At 39.9% G+C, this 25,506-nt stretch overlaps 1 long non-coding RNA gene across 1 annotated transcript; it reads right to left on the reverse strand.

Annotated features, from left to right (window-relative positions):
* Window positions 1–12,483: 12,483 nt before the first annotated feature.
* Window positions 12,484–25,052, reverse strand: LOC133550586 (uncharacterized). Its single transcript, XR_009806326.1, has 3 exons — window positions 24,868–25,052; window positions 21,921–22,088; window positions 12,484–12,847 (listed from the first exon to the last, which is right to left on the reverse strand). It is a non-coding gene; the product is annotated as an uncharacterized LOC133550586 (long non-coding RNA).
* Window positions 25,053–25,506: the final 454 nt, after the last annotated feature.

Raw genomic sequence — 25,506 nt, forward strand, 5'->3', positions numbered from 1 at the left:
TATAAGCATAAAAACACACAGAAGTACCAAATATTGGTTGTGTTGAGTATAGATACCTAGGTACCGAGAATTTGTACCATATCAGTTCGAATGTGAAAGGTACCTTTCCCTATCAATGGGGCATAGCAGCAATATATTTCTGTGATTTGCGGTAATGTTTGATCCTGAATATATCTCCCGATAAAGTGTCATGGAAAACGTTTTGGAAAAGAAGGAAAGATAAACTACTTTAGTGATGCATATTATTTCCAGGTTTTCACAGGCCTTTTAAAATGATATGGCGGATCCAATACATGCATGCAAGTTGCAGCCTTTCCTCCAGTTAGTCACACATTAGTGACCTGGTGGGAAGCAGAAAAAAAAATTTGCACACAACATCCATCCATCCATCTTATACCAACTGTCCCGTTTGGGTTCGCGGGGGGTGCCGGAGCGTGTCTCAGTTGCATTCGGGCGGAAGGCGGGGGTATAGAAGGTGCTAAAAAAAAATCATGTTAATTTTAAGAAAATGAAGATCATGGAAACAAGCAGAATTGTCAGGCTTGCCCCTGATAATTTGGTTGTGTTTTAGTTTTTCCTGTGTGTAGTATTTCCTGTCTTTAGTTCCTGTCAGCACTCTTATTTTGTTTCTGTTTCCTGTTTGTCTCCCTGAGAGCTGTGTCCCCTCAGCTGTGGCTGATTGGCATCTGGCCACACCTGGCGTCAATCAGCCAGACACTATTTGAGCCAGTTTTGTCCTCCAGTCAGATGCTGGATTATTGTCGTGTCGTGTCGATGTCACCACTACCTGTCTTGTCGCTTGTAGCTTTGTCTACATCTGTTCACTCTGCTCATGCCATAGTTCTTTGTTTGTAGTCCACAGTTAACCTTTGTGCTAGTTTCTGTTCATTGCCTAGTTTGTTATCCGCCTCGTGCACGCCTTTTGTTAGTACCCTTTTGTTTGTGCTTGTTTTAGCGTTTAAACTAAATCATGTTTTCCTATTCAATGCCTGCCTCCTTCTTTGCCTCTTGGGGTTCGTCACAAACTCAATCTGATGGAATCATGTAAAGTCAGTTTTTTATTGTAGTCTACAAGTTGGTATTTCATTGATATTTAAACCCTTTTTTTTTCCTAATATTTTTAAGCACCAAAATATTTTTCCCAAAATCTGTCTGGAAAAACATCCTATATTTAAGCAAATATGCTGGTTAAATTGAATGTAAAGAGTATGGTATCTCTGAAGACAGTTCAAAATCCACCTTGGTCCTTTCAAGAGCTTACTTGACATGATTTGCAGTACTTACCGCTTTGATTTCCTGCATCCTTGAGAAGTACAACATACTTAAATGCAACATATAGTCCAAACATTGTAGCAAGATTGTTTAAACCAAACCACTCTGGAGACTTAATGGCAAGGAAGACATTTTCTGTAAGAGGGTGAATGCAACGTCTCATAAATTGTCCTTGGTGATTGCGTGGTCGGGATGTTGAAAAGGATCCATAAAATCAAAACCTTTTGTACAGTTTTGCTCTTGATGTTCCTGCACAATTTTCTTCTATCAAATTAGATGTGACCTCTATTTGTGCTTAGGCTGAATGCTGTTGGCACAGTCCAGCCGAGTGGCAATTTTTCTTTAAACATCTCTGCTCTTAAGCATACTTGCCAACACTCCCGGATTTTCCGGGAGACTCCCGAAATTCAGCGCCTTTCCCGAAAACCTCCCGGGACAAATTTTCTCCCGAAAATTTCCCAAAATTCCGGCGGAGCTGGAGGCCACTCCCCCTCCAGCTCCAAGCGGACCTTAGTGACGTGTTAACAGCCTGTTTTCACGTCCGCTTTCCCACAATATAAACAGAGTGCCTGCCCAATGACGCTATAACTGTAGAATGATCGAGGGCAAGTTCTAGGTTTCTTATGTGGGTTTATTGTTAGGCAGTCTCATTAACTTCGTTACAGCGTGGCAACAACACACAACAACAGCAGTCACGTTTTCGTCTACCGTAAAGCAGTTTGTCTGCCGTAAACAGCAATGTTGTGACGCTCTTAAACAGGACAATACTGCCATCTACTGTGAATGCATATGTGACAATAACATTTACGGCTTTTAGAGCAGTGGTTCTCAACTTTTTTTCAGAGATGTACCCCCTGTGAACATTTTTTTAATTCAAGTACCCCCTAATCAGAGCAAAGCATTTTTGGTTGAAAAAAAAAAGATAAAGAAGTAAAATACAGCACTATGTCATCAGTTTCTGATTTTATAAATTGTAAAACAGTGCAAAATATTGCTCATTTGTAGTGGTCTTTCTTGAACTATTTGAAAAAAAATATATACATTTTTATTTCTACACATACTGCGATGAGGTGGCGACTTGTCCAGGGTGTACTCCGCCTTCCGCCCGATTGTAGCTGAGATAGGCACCAGCGCCCCCGCGACACCAAAGGGAATAATCGGTAGAAAATGGATGGATGGATAGCTGTAAATATGCTCCTCCCCTCGTAACCACGCCCCCAACAACGCCCCACTCCCAACCACGCCCCTCGCCCAACCCCAGACCCTCACCTCCCGAAATCGGAGGTCTCAAGGTTGGCAAGTATGCTCTTAAGTACTGCTCAAAGTCTAAGGAAGTATTCACCTGTCATTCCTTATATTTTTGAATCCTGTTTTTTGAATTTGGTAACCATTTTTTGTCAAGTTATTTATAAGGATACGCTTTCTAAATTACACTACTTAGTAATACAAGTCTGCGATGAGGTGGTGACTTGTCCAGGGTGTACCCCGCCTTCCGCCCGACTGTAGCTGAGATAGGCGCCAGCGCCCCCCGCGATCCCAAAAGGGAATAAGCGGTAGAAAATGGATGGATGGATGGATGGATAGTAATGGATGGATGGATAGTAATACAAGTATTGTATTGAGATTGTGTTGGGCCAACATAATCTCTGCTTTAAAACACAACATTCGTAATTGTCATTATTATTATTAATTTTTAAATGCCTGGTGTGTGCCTATATTTGATAATCCTACTTTTTTAATGTACCATACATTCCGGACTATAGAGCGCACAGGTAGGCCGCACCCACTACATTTTAGAAAAAAATAAAATGTTTCCATATATTATCCAAGCCGCAGATATATACGTTGTAAAATGAGTTATTAACAAAGAAAGATTTTGTAATGTTTATAGATATGCAACAACAGCAACATATATGCTATCTGTTGTTATGTTCCCTATTTTTGAGTGTACAAAATGAAGGTGCGTGTTGAGTCTGACTTGGACATAATATGAACTATACACAAATGCTTTTTATGAAAATGTAATTTTGTTTATAAATTAAATGCAATCTGTTGTTTCCCTAAGTTTTTGTTGTTGTACATGGATGAGGGTGTGTGTTGCTGTTTTAAAAACCTTTAGACAAGTCTAATTTCATTAACAACCTGGTCTGGTGAAGATAAGCTCCTTTTTTTCTTTTATAAAAAAAATAAATAAGATAAATAAAAAATAAAAAAACATTTTCTTGGATAAAAAAGAAAGTAAAACAATATAAAACAATTACATAAAAAAATAGTAATTAATGATAATGTTAGCGGACCGGCGGCACACACAATCATGTGTTTTTCAGGGACTGTGTCCCTGGCAGACTGTGCTATATATGTTGTGGGAACCAAAATTTTGGTAGCAGAAAGAAACAACCCTTTTTTGTGTGAGTGGGTGTGGATGAGTGTGAATGGGGGAGGGAGGTTTTTTTGGGGGGGGGGTGGGGGGTTATTGATGCACTAATTGAAAGTGTATCTTGTATATTTTCTATGTTGATTTAATAAAAAAATAAGATAAAATAAAAAGATTTTGTAAATGTTTATTTACAATAATTATTTCCAATCAAAGCTTGTAACACGGGACTAAAACGGATGATCAGACAAAAAAGAAGTCATCGTCATGGACCCACTAGCTGCGGAAGCTAGTTCTCCAATCAGATAATCAATAGCCAAATAACTCCGCAATGACGTTCTAGGGAATTTACTGAGGAATTTGAAACTGAAACAATATAAAAAGAATCATTTAATCAATCAATCAATGTTTATTTATATAGCCCTAAATCACCAGTGTCTTAAAGGGCTGCGAAAAGCCACAACGACATCCGCGGTACAGAGCCCACATAAGGGCAAGGAAAAACTTACCCCAGTAGCACATCGATGTGAATGACTATGAGAAACTTCGGAGAGGACGGCAAATATAAGATAACAGGCAGATTAATTTATCCCCGCAAAACTGGCACATCCTTGAGATGCTCCTATTGTCAGCCCCCTCGCCGCATGGCTAGGGCTGGATGTAAATGAGACTCATCGCATTTATTGTCACAGCAGGATATCAAAGCTACCGATATTTATGTTGTGTTTGAAGAGGGAGAGCAATCAGAGCAAATTGCCAGCATGAAGAGCACTTGTTGAAAGCAATATCAGCTGGCAACAAGACGCAATGCGGTTATTAGATCGTGGCTTGTCAAAAGGATGAGCAGGAGAGGCACCAGTCTGGATAATAGAAATAAGACAATGAGAGGCTCTTTTTTTTACTGTTTTTTTACTGCTTTCTCACTTCCTGTCAATGAGAAAGGACGCAAAGAAAAAGGTTCCACTTTTGCTACCGGAGTTTTTGTTAAAAGGGAACATTATCACAATTTCAGAAGGGTTAAAACCAATAAAAATCAGTTCCCAGTGGCCTGTTTTATTTTTCGAAGTTTTTTTTTTAATTTTACCCATCCCGGAATAGCCCTAAAAAAAGTTTTAAAGTGCTTGAATTATGCTCTTTGCTTAAGCCACTGTCCATTTCCCTGTGACGTCACATAGCGATTCCAATACAAACAATGGCGAATAGCACAGCAAGATATAGCGGCATTAGCTCGGATTCAGACCCGGATTTCAGCGGTTTAAGCGATTCAACAGATTACGCATGTATTGAAACAGATGGTTGGAGTATGGAGGCAGATAGCGAAAACGAAATTGAAGAAGAAACTGAAGCTATTGAGCGAATAGCTATTGACGCTATTCGGCCATCTTTGCGTTAGCCTCGCCGGTAAAATGTGCAGACCAACCGATCAGGACTTTCGCATTGACACTGGATCAACTCAAATCCGTCAATTGGTAAGTGTTTGTTTCGCATTAAATGCGGGTGGAAGGAAACGCTGGATGTAAATGTAGTTTCAAATGTACATACAGGTAGCCTAAATAGCATGTTAGCATCGATTAGCTGGCAGTCATGCCGCGACCAAATATGTCTGATTAGCACATAAGTCAATAACAACAACAACACTCACCTTTGTGATTTCGTTGACTTTATGGTTGGGAATGCATCTGCTTTGAGTGTCGCAGGATATCCAGACATTTTTGCCATCTCTGTGCCATCTCTGTCGTAGCATCGCCGGTAAAAACCAAACGGGGGACTTTTGCATCTCTTGACACTGGAGCAACTTAAATCCGTCGATTGCTAAATGTTTGTTTGGCATTCAATGTGGATGGAGGGAAAGGCTGGATGCAAATATAGCTACAAATGAGGCATAATCCTGCAATATGTACACACAGCTAGCCTAAATAGCATGTTAGCATCGATTAGCATGCCGTGCTAATCGATGTACATTCTACGTAAATCGACTTGAATCCGTCCCCGATCGTGTTGTTACACCCTCCGACAACACACCGACGAGGCATGATGTCTCCAAGGTACGGAAAACAGTCGAAAAAACGGAAAATAACAGAGCTGATTCGACTCGATGCATCTGATGTGTAGGGAAAAATGGCGTTGAGTACCGATGTGACGTCACGTTCTGACGTCGTCGCTCAGAGAGGCATAAACAGAAAGGCGTTTAATTCACCAAAATTCACCCATTTAGAGTTCGGAAATCGGTTAAAAAATGTATGGTCTTTTTTCTGCAACATCAAGGTATATATTGACGCTTACATAGGTCTGGTGATAATGTTCCCCTTTAAGTCTGAAGGTTTTGACCACTGATTTGCAATCACAGCCACAGGAGAGTCACCAGGCATCTTCGACCTGATTTTGGTCAGTGTAGAGGCACTGATACGCTGAAATAAGACAAGTTGGAAGAGCCGTTAGACGCAAGCCATCAGCGTCTTACCGCAATTCAAAGCAGTTACCTAGCAACCAAAAGCTACGAGTTTACAGCTGTTTTAAAGTGCTTCCAACGTCGCAGAGTGATACAAGTTCACTGGCTGATACCTCAAATTGATCTCTGAACGGCGCAAGGTACGATTTTGTTGAAACAAGTTATAAGTGCCACAAATCGCTAAAGCAACTGCCGTTTAAGACATAAGGGGCACTGACGTCATCGACCTGCCGCGATGCCAAAAGTTAAAGGAAAGACTGAATTCCCGAAACGTTCGGTGTCAGCTGACACAGAACACAACTGGGAACAAGATTTGAGACTGGACACAGGACATGATAGGAAACAAGAAGGGGTACTACAACAAATACTACATGAATTTAAAAAAGAAATGAAAGAAGAATGGAAAGAAATGAAAGAAGAATTGAAAGAAAAAAATTAAGAAATGATGGGTGGATGGAAAAAATATATGAAAGAAATGAAAGAAGAAGTCAAAGAAATGAAAAAAGATATAAGAAAAGCAACAACAGAACAGGAACAAAATGTGAAAAGTCTGCAGCAAAATATAGAAAGTCTGCAAACTCAGAACATAACCAGGAAAAATGAAGCCGCTGAGATGTTCCAACAAATGAAGACCCTTCAAGAAGATAAGCGCCAACAAATGAAGACCCTTCAAGAAGACAACTACATGCTGTAGAATATCATAGATGAAATGGAGCAGGATACACGAATGAATGATATCATCGTGACAGGGCACCGAATTAAACCAAGATCCCATGCGAAGGCTGTGAATAATGAAGGTGAATCAGATTAAATTAATCTTGTCTCAGCAGAACAGCAAGTGGTCAACTTTTCGCAATCAAAGGAAATTGAAATCGACATTAATACCATCGAAACATGCATCCCACTGAACAGAAGAAACAATGACGCCACTCCAGTTGTGCTCGTGAAACTCGTAAACAGAAAATCTAAAATGGCATTGCTAAGACAGGGAAAGAAGCTCAAGGGAACAAATGTGTACATGAATGAGCATCTCACAAAAGGTAATGCTGGAATCGCCAAGAAAGCTTGCATGGACAGTTAGAATAATACATAATGTTGGATACAGAGAATATACAAACCCTTTATTTATTGAATCAAAGATACTGAAATTCCACGACATAGTGAAATTGCAAACAGCTAAAACTATACACAAAGCAAATTATTACCTGCTTACCGAGAATATACAACAATTCTTCTCAACAAAAGAGGAGAAATATAATCTTTGAGAAAAATGTAATTTAAAACATTTGTACGCATGTACAACACTTAAAACCTTCAGTATATCAGTATGTGGAATTCAATTATGGAATGGATCACGCAAAGCAATCAAACAATGTACTAATATGATCCACTTCAAGAAACTCTTCAAACTTGAAGTGTTTACAAAGTACAAAGAAGAAAAACCATAATAAACATTCTGAATTCATTCATCCATCCATTCTTTCATTCTCAAAATAATCTTACTTATCTCATCGTATGGAATAAAACTTACTTCACCAATTATTTATTTATTTATTTTTATTGTGATTACTTTGGAGTATATTGTGAACACATTGAAAACAGGAGGTGAACAAAAATTTTAGCAAATGTTATGTAAAAGAAAAGGGGTAGGATTAAATAAGCTCTGCTTCTTCCTACTCCTTTTCGAACATGTTGAAAAAGGAAACTGGAAATTGTGATGTATCATGTTGTATGCTTGCATGTTTGAAATCAACTTAAGCTCAACTCAACTCAACATTTTGTTGCTCAAAAATCCAAAGACTGAGTTTTGAATGTAAAGAAATTGTTTAAAATTCACTCTCGTTTAACTCTCATGATACATTTATTCCGCTTCCCAAAAAATGCTGCAAACACAGCACAGGCCAAAAGTTTGGACACACCTTCTCATTTAATGTTTTTTTTTATTATTTTAATGACTATTTACATAGTAGATTGTCACTGAAGGCATCAAAACTATGAATGAACACATGTGGACTTATGTACTCAAAAAAAAAAGGTGAAATAACTCAAAACATGTTTTATATTCTAGTTTCTCCAAAATAGCCACCCTTTGCACTGATTACTGCTTTGTGCACTCTTGGCATTCTCTCGATAAGCTTTAAGAGGTATTCACCTAAAATGGTTTTCACTTCACAGGTATGCAGAGGTGTGTAGTAACGTGTTACATTTACTCCGTTACATCTACTTGAGTAACCTTTGGGATAAATTGTACTTCTAAGAGTAGTTTTAATGCAACATACTTTTACTTTTACTTGAGTATTTTTATAGAGAAGAAACGCTACTTTTACCCCGCTCCATTTATCTACATTCAGCTCGCTACTCGCTACTGATTTTTATCGATCTGTTAATACAAGTTTTTTTTGTTTTCGTTGTCAGACATACCTTCAAAGTGGGATCTATCGCATGCCTATGTTTGACCAATCAAATGCAGTCACTGGTGACGTTTGACTCCGTTCCACCAATCAAATGCTGTCACTGGTGACGTTTGACTCTGTTTCACCAATCAAACAGAGCCAGGCGGTCACATGGTTAACTGCCCAAAAAGTTTCAGCGGCAGACAACAACAACAATGGCTGAGACGACAACGAACGCAAACACCCCTGGCCTCACATAAAATCGATGTTCACGCTTCAGACAACCAAAAAAACCGTTATGTAGGGCGTTGTCATATGTGTCTCCCCAAACAAGTGGACAATTCAGCTTGCATGATGAACTCAACGTCAAATTTGAGGAAGCACATCTCGGTAAGTAACAATAGTAGAAATTTTGGCTGTCACCGCAAGCTAATGTTAGCTTCCCTGCTATGAATCACTGTCAAATGTACATAGTTTGGGTATAATTTATTAACGTACTGCAGCCTCATAGACAGACAGAGACACACACACTCACGCATGCATACAAACACCAATCAGAAGTGCACATGTGTTCCCAGATGCAGCCCACACCTATCAGACTTTAGGATTTGCGTAAAGGCTAACTTGTTATTCCATCCATCCATCCATTTTCTACCGCTTATTCCATTTGGGGTCCCGGTGGGCGCTGGTGCCTGGACAAGTCGCCTCCTCATCGCAGGGCCAACACAGATAGACAGACAACATTCACACTCACATTCACACACTAGGGCCAATTTAGTGTTGCCAATCAACCTATCCCCAGGTGCATGTCTTTGGAAGTGGGAGGAAGCCCGAGTACCCGGAGGGAACCCACGCAGTCACGGGAAGAACATGCAAACTCCACACAGAAAGATCCCGAGCCCGGGATTGAACCCCAGACTACTCAGGACCTTCGTATTGTGAGGCAGACCCACTAACCCCGTGAAGCCCTAACTTGTTATTTTCCTTTGTAAATCTCTGCCTACTGAGCCTATGGTGCTGTTACATTATTGTGGCTCAATTTGCCTTAATTGTTTTTATTTTAATGTAATTAATGCTTAATATATTTTGATATAGTATTATATTAATAATAACATTTTTAAAATAATATATTTTTCCCTTTTGGGATTATTAAAGTATTTCTGATTTCTGATTCTGATATATTCTTGTTTCAGTTGCTTAAGAGATATTCCTGGCTCTGAATTTGTTCATTGCTATCCATATGTTTTTGTGCATTATTTGGCACCGTCATCATTAAACGAACAGGTTACTCAAAAGTTACTCAGTACTTTTTACTTTTACTCAAGTAAATATTTGGGTGACTAATCCTTACTTTTACAAACCCCATTTCCATATGAGTTGGGAAATTGTGTTAGATGTAAATATAAACGGAATACAATGATTTGCAAATCCTTCTCAACCCATATTCAATTGAATGCACTACAAAGACAAGATATTTGATGTTCAAACTCATAAACTTTTTTTTTTTGCAAATAATTAACTTAGAATTTCATGGCTGCAACATGAGTAGTTGGGAAACGACATGTTCACCACCGTGTTACATCACCTTTTCTTTTAACAACACTCAATAAATGTTTTGGAACTGAAAAAAATAATTTTTGAAGCTTTGAAAGTGGAATTCTTTCCCATTCTTGTTTTATGTAGAGCTTTAGTCGTTCAACAGGGGTCTCCGCTGTTGTATTTTACGCTTCATAATGCGCCACACAGTTTTGATGGGAGACAGGTTTGGACTGCAGGCGGGCCAGGAAAGTACCCACACTCTTTTTTTACAAAGCCACGCTGTTCTAACACTTGTCTTGCTGAAATAAGCAGGGGCGTCCATGATAACGTTGCTTGGATGACAACATATGTTGCTCCAAAACCTGTATAAACCATTCAGCATTAATGGTGCCTTCACAGATGTGTAAGTTACCTATGCCTTGGTCACTAATACACCCCCATAACATCTCAGATGCTGGCCTTTGAACTTTGAACAATCGCAATTAATCGCATTGTTCATAGTTAACGTGTAATTAGTTGTGATTAATTGCAGATAGTGTTTATCTTAAGTGTGCATTAGTCGGAACATTCTATTTAAAGCAGCACTAAATAACTTTTCAATCTTTATAAAGTATTTTCATAACTTTTGGGATGATACATGGACTTGCAACTAGTTTGTCATGTCCTGAGGGGGTCTGTATTGCTTTTACTGGCACTTAGGGACATTGATTTTGGAACCCCGCCACACAAGAACTACAAATGTGCTGACTTGCTTTACAGCATATGTCACTGACCCCCTTCCCCATTTGTTAAAAGACAAAAGTCAATGCGAACGCCTACGTGCCGCCAGAAAAATTAAAATAAAAAGAACGCCTACCTGCAATTACTTATCATGGTAGAAGCTGTAAAACAACCAAAGAAACAAAAAGTGTTGCCTGAGGAGACAAAAAAAAAGGAAAAGAGAGGCTACCCGGATAAAAGGACAGTCCAGGATCAAATTTGCCCTGGCTTTTGCTTGCTAGCATAAGCTCAAGGATGACTTTCCGATTGATGCTGTCTTGGCTCTGTTCGTGCTTTACAAATAAGTCAGTCATTTTTGATGCTCAAATCAAAATGGTAATACTATTGTTAGCTATCGAAAATGAGCATGGTAGCAATAAATAGCTACCAGCTTGATAGTTCACAGTTTCACACTGACACGACCAGCCACGCAACAAACTCAAAAGTACTGTAAAAAGAAAAAACAATGCAATGACTGTAAACTGCAAACAAAATGTTTGAGTAAAATGTGTAGTTTCTTAATATGGGAAGATCAGTCATACTGAATAATTGTGGTATTATTGTGTCAGTTTGACGCTATATGCGCCAGTCCTCATAGGAACTGTGGTCTTCCTCTAGGCAAAACACTATCGCTCTGGTCCACTGGCACCGCCAAAATCCACCAAAACTGAACGTTCTTAAATGGGGCTTTTAGTTTGTATTACTATCAACATGAGACTGGATCATTGATTTGCTTTATTGAAATGTCTCCTTTTTTAACTGTATTTTTTATTTTTTATATAGCTCAACTTAAAATGCAGACAAACACTCTTTGACAGACACGCCACGGCTAAAGTGGGACTCATTTTCAGCCCCGGAGTTTCATGCCTTATATCGGCCCACTTTAAATCATTAACCGACCTATTATATTGAAATATTGTAATGTTGGGCTTGTGTCGCGTAAGCAAGACAACTTGAAGTATCTTTGACACACAAAACGTTAGCGCCGTTTATTCAACCAAAGAGCAGAATAATCTTTTTTACGTAAAGCGACTCAAAATGGCGGTCACAATAAACCCCCACCTTTGGGTAAAACTCTTGACGGTTACTTAAAGCGGTCGCACAGAATTACTCACGCTTAACTGCATCAATGAATGTTGAACCAGAACAACATGGCTATGTGCACAATCGAACAATGGCAGTGAATAATGAGGACAAAGTCAAGTAAACAGGTGTGGTTTATTATGTCCTTAAAGCAACCGCTAGAGTACCAACAATCTAAATCATCCAACAAAAGCGACACACCTTTTAAAAAAAAACAAAAAAAACTTAAAATTTGGGGAATTTTGCTGCCCGCTTGTAATGTATGTAACAAGTAATGTCATCTGGTGGACACATACAAAACAATTAAAATCAAAAGCCAGTGGTTCAAATTTGAATTTCAACACAAACAAGTGCATTAGTTTATGTATGGATCAATGTGGGATCTTTGATTGATTGAAACTTTTATTAGTGTCATGACGGGGGGTTGTTCTCCCGGGATGCGAACAGACTTCTCCGGACAAAGGTAGCAGGTAGGAACATATTTATTAATCTAACTATAAAAAAGTACAAAAACGGAAAACAACGCGAAGGCAGCATGCCTATCTCACGCGGAAGTAGAGGTAAAAACTTAGGACATGAAAGTATAGACATGAACTTCATGAAACTGTGGCATGAAATTGTTATGTACGTTAGGGCTGGAAGGAGACGACACCACGAAAGACTTAAGGTTACCAGGTTTATTGCAACCTTTGATGTTTGTGTGGGATGTGTATGCTACTCTAAGTGTTGGTTGCAGGATTAAGAGTAAAGTTAACCATGTGAATAATTCAGGAGGGTGTTGTACATGCGTCATGGGTGAAACCTTCGTCTGACCAAGGGGGTAGGCACAAGGGAGATCCAGGGACAGGCAGGAGGTCGAGGGCAGGCGGAAAGCGACAATGTCCGAGTCCAGGCGAGTGATCGAGGAACGACGAAGGCAGTCCAATTTCCGGGGGGAGGTCGAGATCCAGCGCTCAAGCACACGAAACAAGACGGGTACTGCATGGAGGAAAAGGGACATAAGTCAACGAGGCAAAAAGGCAAAAGACGAAAGAGGCGAGGACAACGAGAGGGAAGCCAGGGACGTAAATGCTTAGTACAAGAGTTACTGACGTTCCGGCGCAGGATCCAAGGAGTGGCTGGATTTTATGCTGTCCCTTTGATTGCTACCAGGTGCTCTGATGACAGGCAGCCTGCAGCTGCGGCGAAGCGTGGGCTTGGAGCGCCCGGCGCGTGTGAGGGCGTGTACTGGCATGCTCATACTTGCCAACCTTGAGACCTCCGATTTCGGGAGGTGGGAAGCGTGGTCGGGGGTGGGGCGGGGGCATGGTTGGGGCGGGGGCGTGGTTAAGAGGGGTGGCGTATAATTCACCAACGCAAGTATTTCATATATATATATATATATATGAAATAAATATATATATATATATATATATATATATATATATATATATATGAGGGCTTCACGGTGGCAGAGGGGTTAGTGCGTCTGCCTCACAGTACGAAGGTCCTGCAGTCTTGGGTTCAAATCCAGGCTTGGGATCTTTCTGTGTGGAGTTTGCATGTTCTCCCCGTGAATGCGTGGGTTCCCTCCGGGTACTCCGGCTTCCTCCCACTTCCAAAGACATGCACCTGGGGATAGGTTGATTGGCAACATTAAATTGGCCCTAGTGTGTGAATGTGAGTGTGAATGTTGTCTGTCTATCTGTGTTGGCCCTGCGATGAGGTGGCGACTTGTCTAGGGTGTACCCCGCCTTCCGCCCAATTGTAGCTGAGATAGGCGCCAACGCCCCCCGCGACCCCAAAAGGGAATAAGCGGTAGAAAATGGATGGATGGATGGATATATATATGAAATACTTGACTTTCAGTAAATTCTAGCTCTATATATTTATTGTATTATATATATAAATAAAATAAATAGTTCAATTTCCGACGGCACCTTTCAAATACACAGTAAAAAAAACACAGTTGTTTTACTAACTGTAGTGTGCTTGCTGGTTACAAAAAAAAATAAAAACACTTACCTTTCACTATTTGAGTAACCTTTGTTCTGCCATTTGCATATTGGTGAGCGATCTTCGAATTTGGGAACTTCCTTCACGGATTTGTTATAGACATCCACAAATAAGAACGGGATGTTGCTTCCAGCTCTCAGCATAGCCATCATTGTCTCAGCATAAGATACACCATCGGGTCTCCATTTTGAGAGGTGGGCCATAATACTGGGTTGTGAACGATGATGCGCTGCGGATGCTTTGTGCTTTGCTGACTGACAGTTCATGGCTGCATACCCCGTCCTCTTCGAACTCTCCTGGATAAACTGAAAGTTTTGTTTCCAATTGTTCTGGAACTTGCAAGCGTATTTCTTCATTTTGCTCGTCGACGGTGTAATATATTGGGTTGGAGTCAATAACCAGGCGACTTGATGAAGTTACGTCTCTTTACTGTGGGCTTCAGAAGAGACTCCCTAATGCATGTTCCTTGACTGCACTTAAATGTAGAATTTATTTACATTCTATTCTATGTACAGTAGATGGCAGTATTGTCCTGTTTAAGAGGGTCACAACATTGAGTCAGGTCTGCATTGAGCTGTAAGGGGTGTGGCCTCCAGCGCCGCCTAAATTTCGGGAGATTTTTGGGAGAAAATTTGTCCCGGGAGGTTTTCGGGAGAGGCGCTGAATTTTGTGAGTCTCCCGGAAAATCCGGGAGGTAGTGTGGGAACCTGCAGCGGGAGAATTTTGGGTTTGCATCCACGCCGTGACAGAAATAACTAAAACTTACTTGGCAAGGCATGACGCGAACAAACAGCCTGAACCACGGTATTAGGTGAAACTACTTTAATGACGCCAGACCGACTGACTGGCAAAAGCGGTTTAAATAATCTCTTGATTAGAAACAGGTGTGCGGTCCAAACACCAGAGGCAGGTGAAAATCATAAGTCGCCATGGAAAAAAACAAAAACAAGGGTGCTCAAAAACAGGAACTAATGGAGTCTTGAAACTAACAGAAAATAACAAAAACATAATCCAAACCACAGATCATGACAATTAGTAGATTGCATAGTACAGTACATATTCCGTACCATTGAACACTAAATAGGAACACCCGAATAGGTTTTTCAACATGTTTAAGTCGACGTCTACGTTAATCAATTTATGGTAATCAAACAGGGTGTTACCAGTGGGATATTTTTTGTTGTAATGGGAAAAAATGTGTACTGCAGCAATGTTGTATTTCAAGATTATTTAAGAGTTAATGATAAAAATCCTCCTTTAATTTTTTCATATTTAAAAAAAAATGTTAAGCCTCGGTTTTCATTAATAATCAGTTTCAAAAGGTCCTAAGACCAAATCTTATGAAAGCTAACGCTGTTATTCCCATAAGAAATAATGTAAATGTCATGATCCGCTGCCTGGATCATGTTTGTTTTCTTTTTGTTTTCAGCACCCCTGGGTTTGTGTTTTAGTTGTCATGGGTGCTGATTAGTGTCACCCGCCTCTGATTAGTGTTCGAGACGCTCACCCGTTTCTGGGCCCTGATCAGAGAGCTATTTAGTCCTGCCTTTCGCCTCACTCAGTCTGGCTGTTTTATTTGCTTACACGTTACAAGCTACATTGTCTACCCTCTGTATCCCTGAGCTAAGCTTTGCCTTGTGCTTTAGCTATTCCGTTAGCTCTCCGTGCTTTAGGCACACTTGCTTTGTTTGTTTGTTCCTGCCTAATTTATGAGAATAAATCACTGACTTAACTGCACATTTGCCTCCGGAATTCCCGCTGCATCTCGGGAGAACGATCCACGCATCACCATGCAACCATGGCGTAGCAGTAAATCAATTTTAGTGAAAATTACTATAGCTTTAAAACAATGTGAAAAGCAAACTAATTGACATCACTTTTACCTTAATTTAAGACTCTTGTATGCGATGAGTATCCAAGGAGGATCAGCCAACCTTGTACTTTGCTAGGAGTTGCTACTCATTTCCACCGAATGAAACACAGTATACCTATATGGGCAAACTAAGTATTTGGTTGTGTGGCAGTTTAGCCGTACGATAACCGAGACAGTATACGAAAGCAATTCCTACAAAAAGTGGGGAATACAAAAACCATGGTACCACTGTATTCATTCAACACAGCCAAGCTAGCTTGAAAAGAAAAGAAAAAGTAGTACAAAAACCTAGGATAGAAAGTTTATAAGCACATGCGGAACAATCCTAGAATGGAAATGTGTACAGCTTTGTTGTGATACTGTTTTTTAATTTATCAATTTCTCGATTAATATCGCCATTCTGACAAAATAAAGAGTTTGTAAAATTACCTTGCAAGGTTACCGTATTTTTCAGACCATAGGGCCCACCGGATTATAAGGTGCACTGCCGATGAATGCTCTATTTTTGATATTTTTTCATATATTAGGCGCACCGGATTATAGGGCGCATTAAAGTAGTCATATTTATTTATTATTTTTCTAAATGAAAAACACTTCCGTGTGGTCTACATAGCATGTAGTGCTGTTTTTTTGGTCAAAATGTTGCATAGATTATGTTTTACAGATCATCTTCAAGTCGCTTTCTGACAGTTGCTTTCGGAACGCCACGTTTTGTGGGCGTCTTATTTACGTGGCTCACCTTCGGCAGAGTCTTCTCCCCGTCATCTTTGTTGTAGCGGAGTAGCGTGCAAGGACGGGAGTGGAAGAAGTGTCAAAAGATGGAGCTAACTGTTTTAATGACATTCAGACTTTACTTCAATCAATAACGGAGCAGCATCTCCTCATCCGGAAACAACAACACAGGAAATGTGTCCCATGAAAAACTGTCCGACCGGACCTCTCTAATAACTAAAGTTCCTTGGGTGAATGATGTAAAGTCATTACACCGGTATGTTTTAGCGCTTTCATGGCGAGTTTACTGACAGAGATAAGTAAGAACTTTACTCTACTTTATTTTAAAAATGGCAAAGAGCAGAGGATGGATGTCCCATAACAAGAAGACAGAGGAAAACAAAGATAATTATCGACCACGGTGTCGGCGCGGGCGCGTACAGTTTTTCAGGACTTTCAGGACACAGATCAGCAGATACCAGAAGTTAAGAAAAGGTGCTTTTGCATAATATTGCGAAACAAAATTCCAGATAATATGTCTCATCTTATACACACACCATAACAATCCTTGTATGTTAAGCACAATACAATCCATCAAGGGGTGCGGCTTCATGGCTCACCAAAGTCGTACTAAAGCATTGTGATAGATTTTTGAACGCCATGTGTAATGTTCTATATTTTCAATAGAACATTGAAAATGTTGGTGTTGTTTACTTGGGACATCTTGCCATCATAGTGCAGCCTACACCTATCTCTTATGTTTGACTGCCATCTACTGGTCACACTTATCATTACACCATGTACCAAACAAATTGCTTCGAGGTGGCTAAGCTCAACCAAACCTGTTCCTTACATTAGGCACACCGGGTTAATAGGCGCATTGTCGAGTTTTGAGAAAAAAGCAAATAAAATTTTAAGAACGCCTTTTTTGTCCGGAAAATACGGTAACACGTTTTTAACTGGATCTACACTAGAATTCAAAGCAACACTCCAAAAAGTTGTGTCAAAAGGTTTAAATACAGTAATCCGGCTAATGGCAAACAAAACAAAACAGTGAACATCACTCACCAAACGGTATCTATGAGATTAATCATTGACGATCACGTAAAGAGCCACACTGCCTAAATCATGCACCCATTGACTGGGCTGGCAGCTGCAGTGTTTGGCCCAATGAATGCAGGATCACTGCCAGCACAGGGATGGCGGAAGTGCATAATGGCGAACATCGGGTGGGGTCAAACAAAAGTGGGTTGACATTTGGAAGGAATTAAAATACAATGACGACAGGGAAAGGGGAAATTAATTGTTGGGAACGAAGCCAACTGGCTACAGAAAATAATCAACATGGCAGCCAAGAAGAAACACCTGGAGGCACTAAAACTGGAACTATATTGGAACACCCGATAATTGTATGTTATTGTTAAAGCTAGTAGCAAGTTCTTACTCACTAATTGGAGAAAATGAACTCAAAACTATCAAAGAAAGAATTGGTTTGTGACTGGAGGGAGCACTCCTTGGGGATTATAATACATTTCTTTGTGACGCCCAAAATCAAAAGTAAACAAATGAAAAGAAACATACCATGCTGAAGAGCGTGTGGCCAAATGGATGTGGGCCATATACATATTTTTGGGAAATGTGATAAAATAAAGCAGTTTTGGACAATTTTGTAGACAATTGTTGGATAAACCATACCTACGTCTTCTGTAAGTATGTACTCGGGAAATTTAAATGAGGGAAATGTTCAAGCGAAAGACAAATACCTAGTAAATGTACTGCTAACAGCAAGTAAACAATAACAATAACAAGGAGCTGGGGCAAGGACGACACGCCAACACAAGATCAATGGGTCCGGACCATGGAGGAAATTTATTTGATGGAAATGCTGACACACCACTTAAGACTTCAAGGCCCAGAATTCGAGGACAAATTGAGAAGGGGGAAAGTGTACAAAACCAAACTGACGTACTCGAATGGACAAACAAGAACAAATTACTCTTTTCTATATAGTGAACCGAGACTGCTCCCACGACAGCACTCTCTTGTTTTTGTTCATACGTTAGTATTGTAATGTTTTGCAATTCCAAAAATGAACAATAAAAACTCAAGTGAGGGGGGAAAAGAAGATGTCATTTGTTGCCAGGATTGCCATCCGTTCACAAAAAACAAACGCTGGCTTTTTGCAGTTGTCAGCCATGTTTTCTGCTTACTGAAACCATTTTGGACCAGTTCTTACTTTCCAATTCTGCAATGCAGTTCAATGCTTGTGCTAACTTTGCGCTATGACTTGATGATGCAAACAAGCATAGAATGACACATAAAATCATTTCATAATAGTGCATCATGCCAGTGCAGACTTTCCAACATGCTAAGATGATCGAAAAATGTGTTACAACGCACCTTGCTAATGACAATTTCAATTATTTGGCAAAATTGATCTTAAAAAAATATCTAAACCTTTGTTATCATGATTATTTATAACCAGAAGATTTAGTTGATTATTTAACTTGTTTTGTTAGTTAAAGTTAAAGTCCCAATGATTGTCTCACACACACACGAGGTGTGGTGAAATTACCCTGTGCATTTGACACATCCCCTTGTTCCACCCACTGTGAGGTGAGGGAAGTAGTGAGCAGCAGCCACGCCCGGGAATCATTTGGTGAGTTAACCCCTAATTCCAACCCTTGATGCTGAGTGCCAAGCAGGGATGTAATGGGTCCAATTTTTATAGTCTTTGGTATGACTCGGTTTGAACTCACACCCTCCCAGTCTCAGGGCGGACACTCTAATGACTGAGCTGGTCATCTAAAACCTCTTGCATGTTTTACAGTTTGATATTTTTCGCAATGCTTCTGTAAAATGTATCTTAAAAAAAGATCTATTGTAAAAAAGTGGTATCGTGCATATTTATAACCACAAGATTGTGTCACACCTGGGTGAAGTCTTGTCTGGGTTTTGTCTGGTTTCATGTTGTCTTGTAATTTCCTGTTTTATTTTGAAAGGTTAACTCTCCCTCTCGTTTCAGGTCACTTGCCATTCCTCCTGTTTCACTGGTCTGATTTCTCTCCTGATTGCCTGATTGTGCCCACCTGTGTCACCCTCCCTCTTGTGTATAAATGTCTGGTCCTCCTCTTGTCTTGTGCCAGAGTATATCGTCTCGCTACGTACCGCCAGCCTTGTCCACAGCCTTGAACCAAGTTTTGGTAAGTATCGCCTTGCCCTATTTATTGATTTCTTTGTTTCCTCTGATAAAGAGTGATTTTGCTTGATAAAGTTTTTGGTCAAGATTTTTGTGTGTTAAATTTCATAGAGGTTTGCCTTCCTTTTTTTCCTCCTCTTGGAGCGCTTTACTTTGTAGTTATCTCAGCTTTTTATAGTGTACTTTCTGTTTAAGGTTCTTGTCTCCTCTGCGTGAGTGATTTTCCTTTTTTAACTAATCCTGGATTGTTCTTTTTGTTATTAGATTTGTGTGTAATTTTGCTATTGCCTTTTTCCTCCCTATGGAGTGATTTTCTGTTTATTGCGTTCTGCCTATATGACTTTTGTTACTCCAATACAGTGTTTTTCACTAGTGTGCCGTGAGATACGGTCTGGTGTGCCATGGGAGATTATCTGGTTTCACCTATTTGGGTTAAAAATATTGTTTGCAAAGCAGTAATTATAGTCTGCAAATGATGTGTTGTTGAGTGTCGGTGCTGTCTAGAGCGGGAGGTAGTGTGCAGGTAAAAATGTGACTAATGCTTAAACCAAAAATAAACAGAAGGTGAGTGCACCTAAGAAAAGGCATTGAAGCTTAAGGAAGGCTATGCAGAACAAAACTAAAACTGAACTGGCTACAAAGTAAACAAAAACAGAATGCTGGACGACAGGAAAGACTTAATGTGGAGCAAAGACGGCGTCCACAATGTACATCCGTACATGACATGACAATCAACAATGTCCCCAAAAAGAAGGACAAAAACAACTGAAATATTCTTGATTGCTAAAACAAAGTAGAAATATTGCTCAAAGGAAGACATGAAACTGCTACAGGAAAATACCAAAAAAAAAGAGAAAAACGCCACAAAAATAGGAGCGCAAGACAAGAAATAAAAGACTAAACACAGGAAAAGAGCAGAAAAGTGAAAATAAGTCAGGGTGTGACGTGACAGGTGGTGACAGTACACCTACTTTGAGACAAGACCTATAGTGATGCATGCTTGCTTATGCTTTAAAGTCATATCCAAAAATTTCGACAACGACTTTTTACTGTCAACTGAGTTTCTTTTTTTAAATGATTTCTGCTGGTGGTGATCCTCCGCATTTTTTCAAAGCAAAAAATGTGCCTCAGCTCAAAAAAGGTTGAAAAACACTGCTCTAATATATCATAGATTCTATAGCCACTTTGTATTAATCACTCTGTTCAAAGAGATGTCAAAGAAAACTGTTAAATAAAGCCTGTGTCAATCGTTCCCCTTCTGCACCGGAGTCCTCATTCTTGCCAAGGTTTAACAGATGGAGTTGATCATTTGGCTTTTTGTGTTTGCATGTTGCAGTGATAACTCTTCTTTTGTTGTTTCACATTTTGCTGTGCTTTTACAAAACTGATTGTACCAAAAGATCCAAAAAGTTTATATTGTGCAGCTTCATAACTAGGATATTGAGTTCATTATTCAACTTTTTTTGTTGGGGTCTTACTTAATGGGCCAATTTAAGCACTGATCGATCTGTGTACTATAGCATCTATGTCACTGGTGTTGGAGCGTTAGTGCTACTGTACTCAATGACCTTCTTTAAATTTTGCGCCACGCTACATAAATGTTTTTTATGATCATTTTTCAGAAATCAGATTCTGATTTTTGTTTGTGCCAATGAAATCTAATTAATCTCCAACAGAATACATTGGCTAACCGATCTATGTGCTACCGTCTGTCACTGGTGGTGTAGCGTTAGTGCTACCGTCTTCAGTCCCCTTTCTAAATTTTGCGGCATGCTGTGAAAAAAATTATCTAATAATTTTCATAAAGCAGGTGATGATTTTTCTTGGTGTCCATAAAATCCAGTGAATTGCCAGCAGAATATGTGGACTAATCGATCCGTGGAGTAGCATTACTACATTTCAGTTGCATACATGTTAGAATGACAAAAATAAATGTGAATACAATTTACATTTAACAGTGTTTTATTTTTTTTATCAGCATGTTTCTAAAGCATATTTAGGTGTCCAGTTATTCATTGAGTGCAAGCACCCTGTATGTGAGTGTAACCGGGATCCTCGTGCGGAATGGCATAAAGATAGGGGCGGAACCGGCCGGGTTACATGAGCAATTGTGTCGTCTTTTTGGGATTGCGGGCAGCACTCTTACGGTACAGTAGCAGGGACGTAATTTAGCCTAGAGCTAAATGACGTATTTATTAATATAATAAAATGACGTGTGCAATAAATCAAGATGCGTATGGTGTGACTATGTCTTGTGTCTAACTGAGTGTTACCAGGAGATGTTGAAGGTACGTGTTGAGTGAGATGCTGAAGTCAGGTAGGGCAAGGCAGTCTGAGGTCCGTGTCCAGGCGAAAGGTCAAGATCCAGGAACGCAGCCAGGGAACCAGAGGGAATTTGGGGAGACGAGGCACACAACTCGAAACCAGGAAACGTAGGAACGCTGCAGGATGAAGAAACAGGAGAAAAGACGATGAGTACAGGGGAGGAGAAACACGGAGAAAGCGAAGAAGTACTGTAGAGACGTGTAGGCTTACTGTACCATACAGGGGGCTACGTTCAGGCCCTGAAACACAGGTTGCGCTGGCTTAAGAAGCATGGAACCCGATTAGCCACAGGTGTGTAGATTGCATATTGAAAAAATGCAGCGCAGTGGCGCGACGGCGGCAGGACGTGCCGGATATGCGCTTAGCGGAGCGCACTTAGGAATGCGCAGCGGCATGCGCTTGCATCGTGACAAGCACGTATGCAAACTGCATGCAAAAATGACAAAACATGCAGATTACTATTCACATGTAACAGTATATTTTTAAAATGACGTTTCTAAACCAATTTTTGGTGTGCAGTTACTCATTTTGTGATAGCACCCTGTATGTTATCGCTTGTGTCATTTTTTTGGGACCGTGTGCAGCATGTATGCAAACTTCTAGTAAGTTAAACCCATCCATCCATCCATTTCCTGCTGCCTGTCCTTTTTGGGCAGAAGGCGGGGTGCACCTTGGACAAGTTGCCCCTCATCTCAGGGCCAACACAGATAGACAGACAACATTCACACTCACATTCACACACTAGGGCCAATTTAGTGTTGCCAATCAACCTATCCCCAGGTGCATGTCTTTGGAAGTGGGAGAAAGCCGGAGTACCCGGAGGGAACGCACGCAGTCACAAGGAGAAAATGCAAACTCCACACAGAAAGATCCCGAGCCCGGGATTGATCTCAGGACAACTCAGGAACCTTCGTATTGTGAGGCACATGCACTAACCTCTCTGGCACCGTGCTGCCTTTAAGTTAAACCCCCCCCCTAAAAAAAAATATTATTTTTACTGATGTCTTGTGTCACGTTAGGTTGTTTTTTATGTTTACCTACCCAATTATATAATCTCTAACTTTGAAAGAAGTATTTTTTTAACAACTGGGAAATGTTACATGCAACCAGAGGTGGGTAGAGTAGCCAGAAATTGTACTCAAGTAAGAGTACTGTTACTTTAGAGATTTATTACTCAAGTAAAATTAAGGAGTAGTCACTCAAATATTTACTTGAGTAAAAGTAAAAATTTTGTGAAAAAACTACTCTAGTACTGAGTAACTGATGAGTAACCGGTTTGTTTATTGATGACGGCACCACATAATTCACAAAAACATAAGAATAGTGATGAACAAATTCAGAGCCAGGAATATCTCTCAAGCAACTTAAACAATAATATATCAGAATCAGAAATGTTTTAATAATCCCCGAGGGGAAAAATATATCATTTACATTTTTTTAATTATTAATATAATATTATATTAAAGGCCTACTGAAACCCACTACTACCGACCACGCAGTCTGATAGTTTATATATCAATGATGAAATCTTAACATTACAACATATGCCAATACGGCCGGTTTAGTTTACTAAATTGCAATTTTAAATTCCCCGCGGAGTTTCCTGTTGAAAACGTCGCGGGATGATGATGCGTGTCTGTGACGTTATTAGTTGGAGGGGACATATTAGCCCAGCACCACTTGCGGCTAAAAGTCGTCTCTTTTCATTGCGCAATTAAACAGTATTCTGGACATCTGTGTTGCTGAATCTTTTGCAATTTGTTCAATTAATATTGGAGAAGTCAAAGTAGAAAGATGAAGGTGGGAAGCTTTAGCCTTTAGCCACACAAACACACAGTGTTTCCTTGTTTAAAATTCCCGGAGGTGAAGCTTTACTATGGATCAGAGCAGTCAAACGAACACGGTTCCTGACCACTTGTCAACTGGCAGGTTTCGGTGAGAAAATTGTGGTAAAAAGTCGCCTCTTACCGGAGATCAGCTGAGCTTCTGTCCTGCTGCAGCTTTGTGACTTCTCTCAGAGATTGTCATCAACACACCCGTAGACACACACCTCCGACTATCAGGTACTATTTAACTCACTAAAACACTAGCAACACAATAGGCAAATAAGCGATTTCCCAGAATTATCATAGTAAATGTGTCTAAAAATATCTGAATCGCTCCCAATGCAATCGCCTTTTTTTTACTTTAACTTTTTTTTTCTAGTCTTTAACTCTAAATTTCCTCATCCACGAATCTTTCATCCTCGCTCAAATTAATGGGGAAATTGTCGCTTTCTCGGTCCGAATAGCTCTTGCTGCTGGAAACTCACATTATAAACAATGTGAGGATGCGAGGAGCCCTCCCACCGGTGACGTCATCGTCTGCTACTTCCGGTAAAAGCAAGGATTTTTTATTAGCGACCAAAAGTTGCGAACTTTATCGTCAATGTTCTCTACTAAATTCTTTCAGCAAAAATATGGCAATATCGCAAAATGATCAAGTATGACACATAGAATGGACCTGTTATACCCGTTTAAATAAGAAAATCTTAATTCAGTAGGCCTTTAAAATATATTAAGAATAATACATTAAAATAAAAACAATTAAGGCAAATTGAGCTGCAATAACGTAACAGCACCATAGGCTCAGTAGGCAGAGATTTACAAAGGAAAATAACAAGTTAGCCTTTACGCAAATCCTAAAGTCTGATAGGTGTGGGCTGCACCTGGGAACACATGTGCACTTCTGATTGGTGTTTGTATGCATGCGTGAGTGTGTGTGCCTCTGTGTGTCTATGAGGCTGCAGTACGTTAATAAATTACACCCAAACTACGTACATTTGACAGTGATTCATAGCAGAGAAGCTAACATTAGCTCGCGGTGACAGCCAGAATTTCTACTAACGTTACTTACCGCGATGTTCTTCCTCAAATTTGACGTTGAGTTCATGCAAGCTGAATTGTCCACTTGTTTGGGGAGACACATATGACAACGCCCTACATAACTGTTGTTATGGTTGTCTGAAGCGTGAACATCGATTTTATGTGAGGCCAGGGGTGTTTGCGTTCGTTGTCGTCTCAGCCATTGTTGTTGTTGTCTGCCGCTGAAACTTTTTGGGCAGTTAATCATGTGACCGCCTGGTTCTGTTTGATTGGTGAAACGGAGTCAAAACGTCACCAGTGACTGCATTTGATTGGTGAAACGAATACATGCGATAGATCCTACTTTGAAGGTATGTCTGACAAACCAAAACAAAAAAAAATGTGTATTAACAGATCGATACAAATCAGTAGCGAGTAGCGAGCTGAATGTGGATAAATGGAGCGGAGTAAAAGTAGCGTTTCTTCTCTATAAAAATACTCAAGTAAAAGTTAAATTATGTTGCATTAAAACTACTTTTAGAAGTACAATTTATCCCAAAAGTTACTTAAGTAGATGTAATGGAGTAAATGTAGCACGTTGCTACCCACCTTTGCATGCAGAGGTGGGTAGCAACGTGCTACATTTGGAAACCTTTATAATAATGGACTGATGATTGAATTATATCAAAGC

Source organism: Nerophis ophidion, linkage group LG04, assembly GCF_033978795.1.
Source record: "Nerophis ophidion isolate RoL-2023_Sa linkage group LG04, RoL_Noph_v1.0, whole genome shotgun sequence".
Classification (NCBI taxonomy): domain Eukaryota; kingdom Metazoa; phylum Chordata; class Actinopteri; order Syngnathiformes; family Syngnathidae; genus Nerophis; species Nerophis ophidion.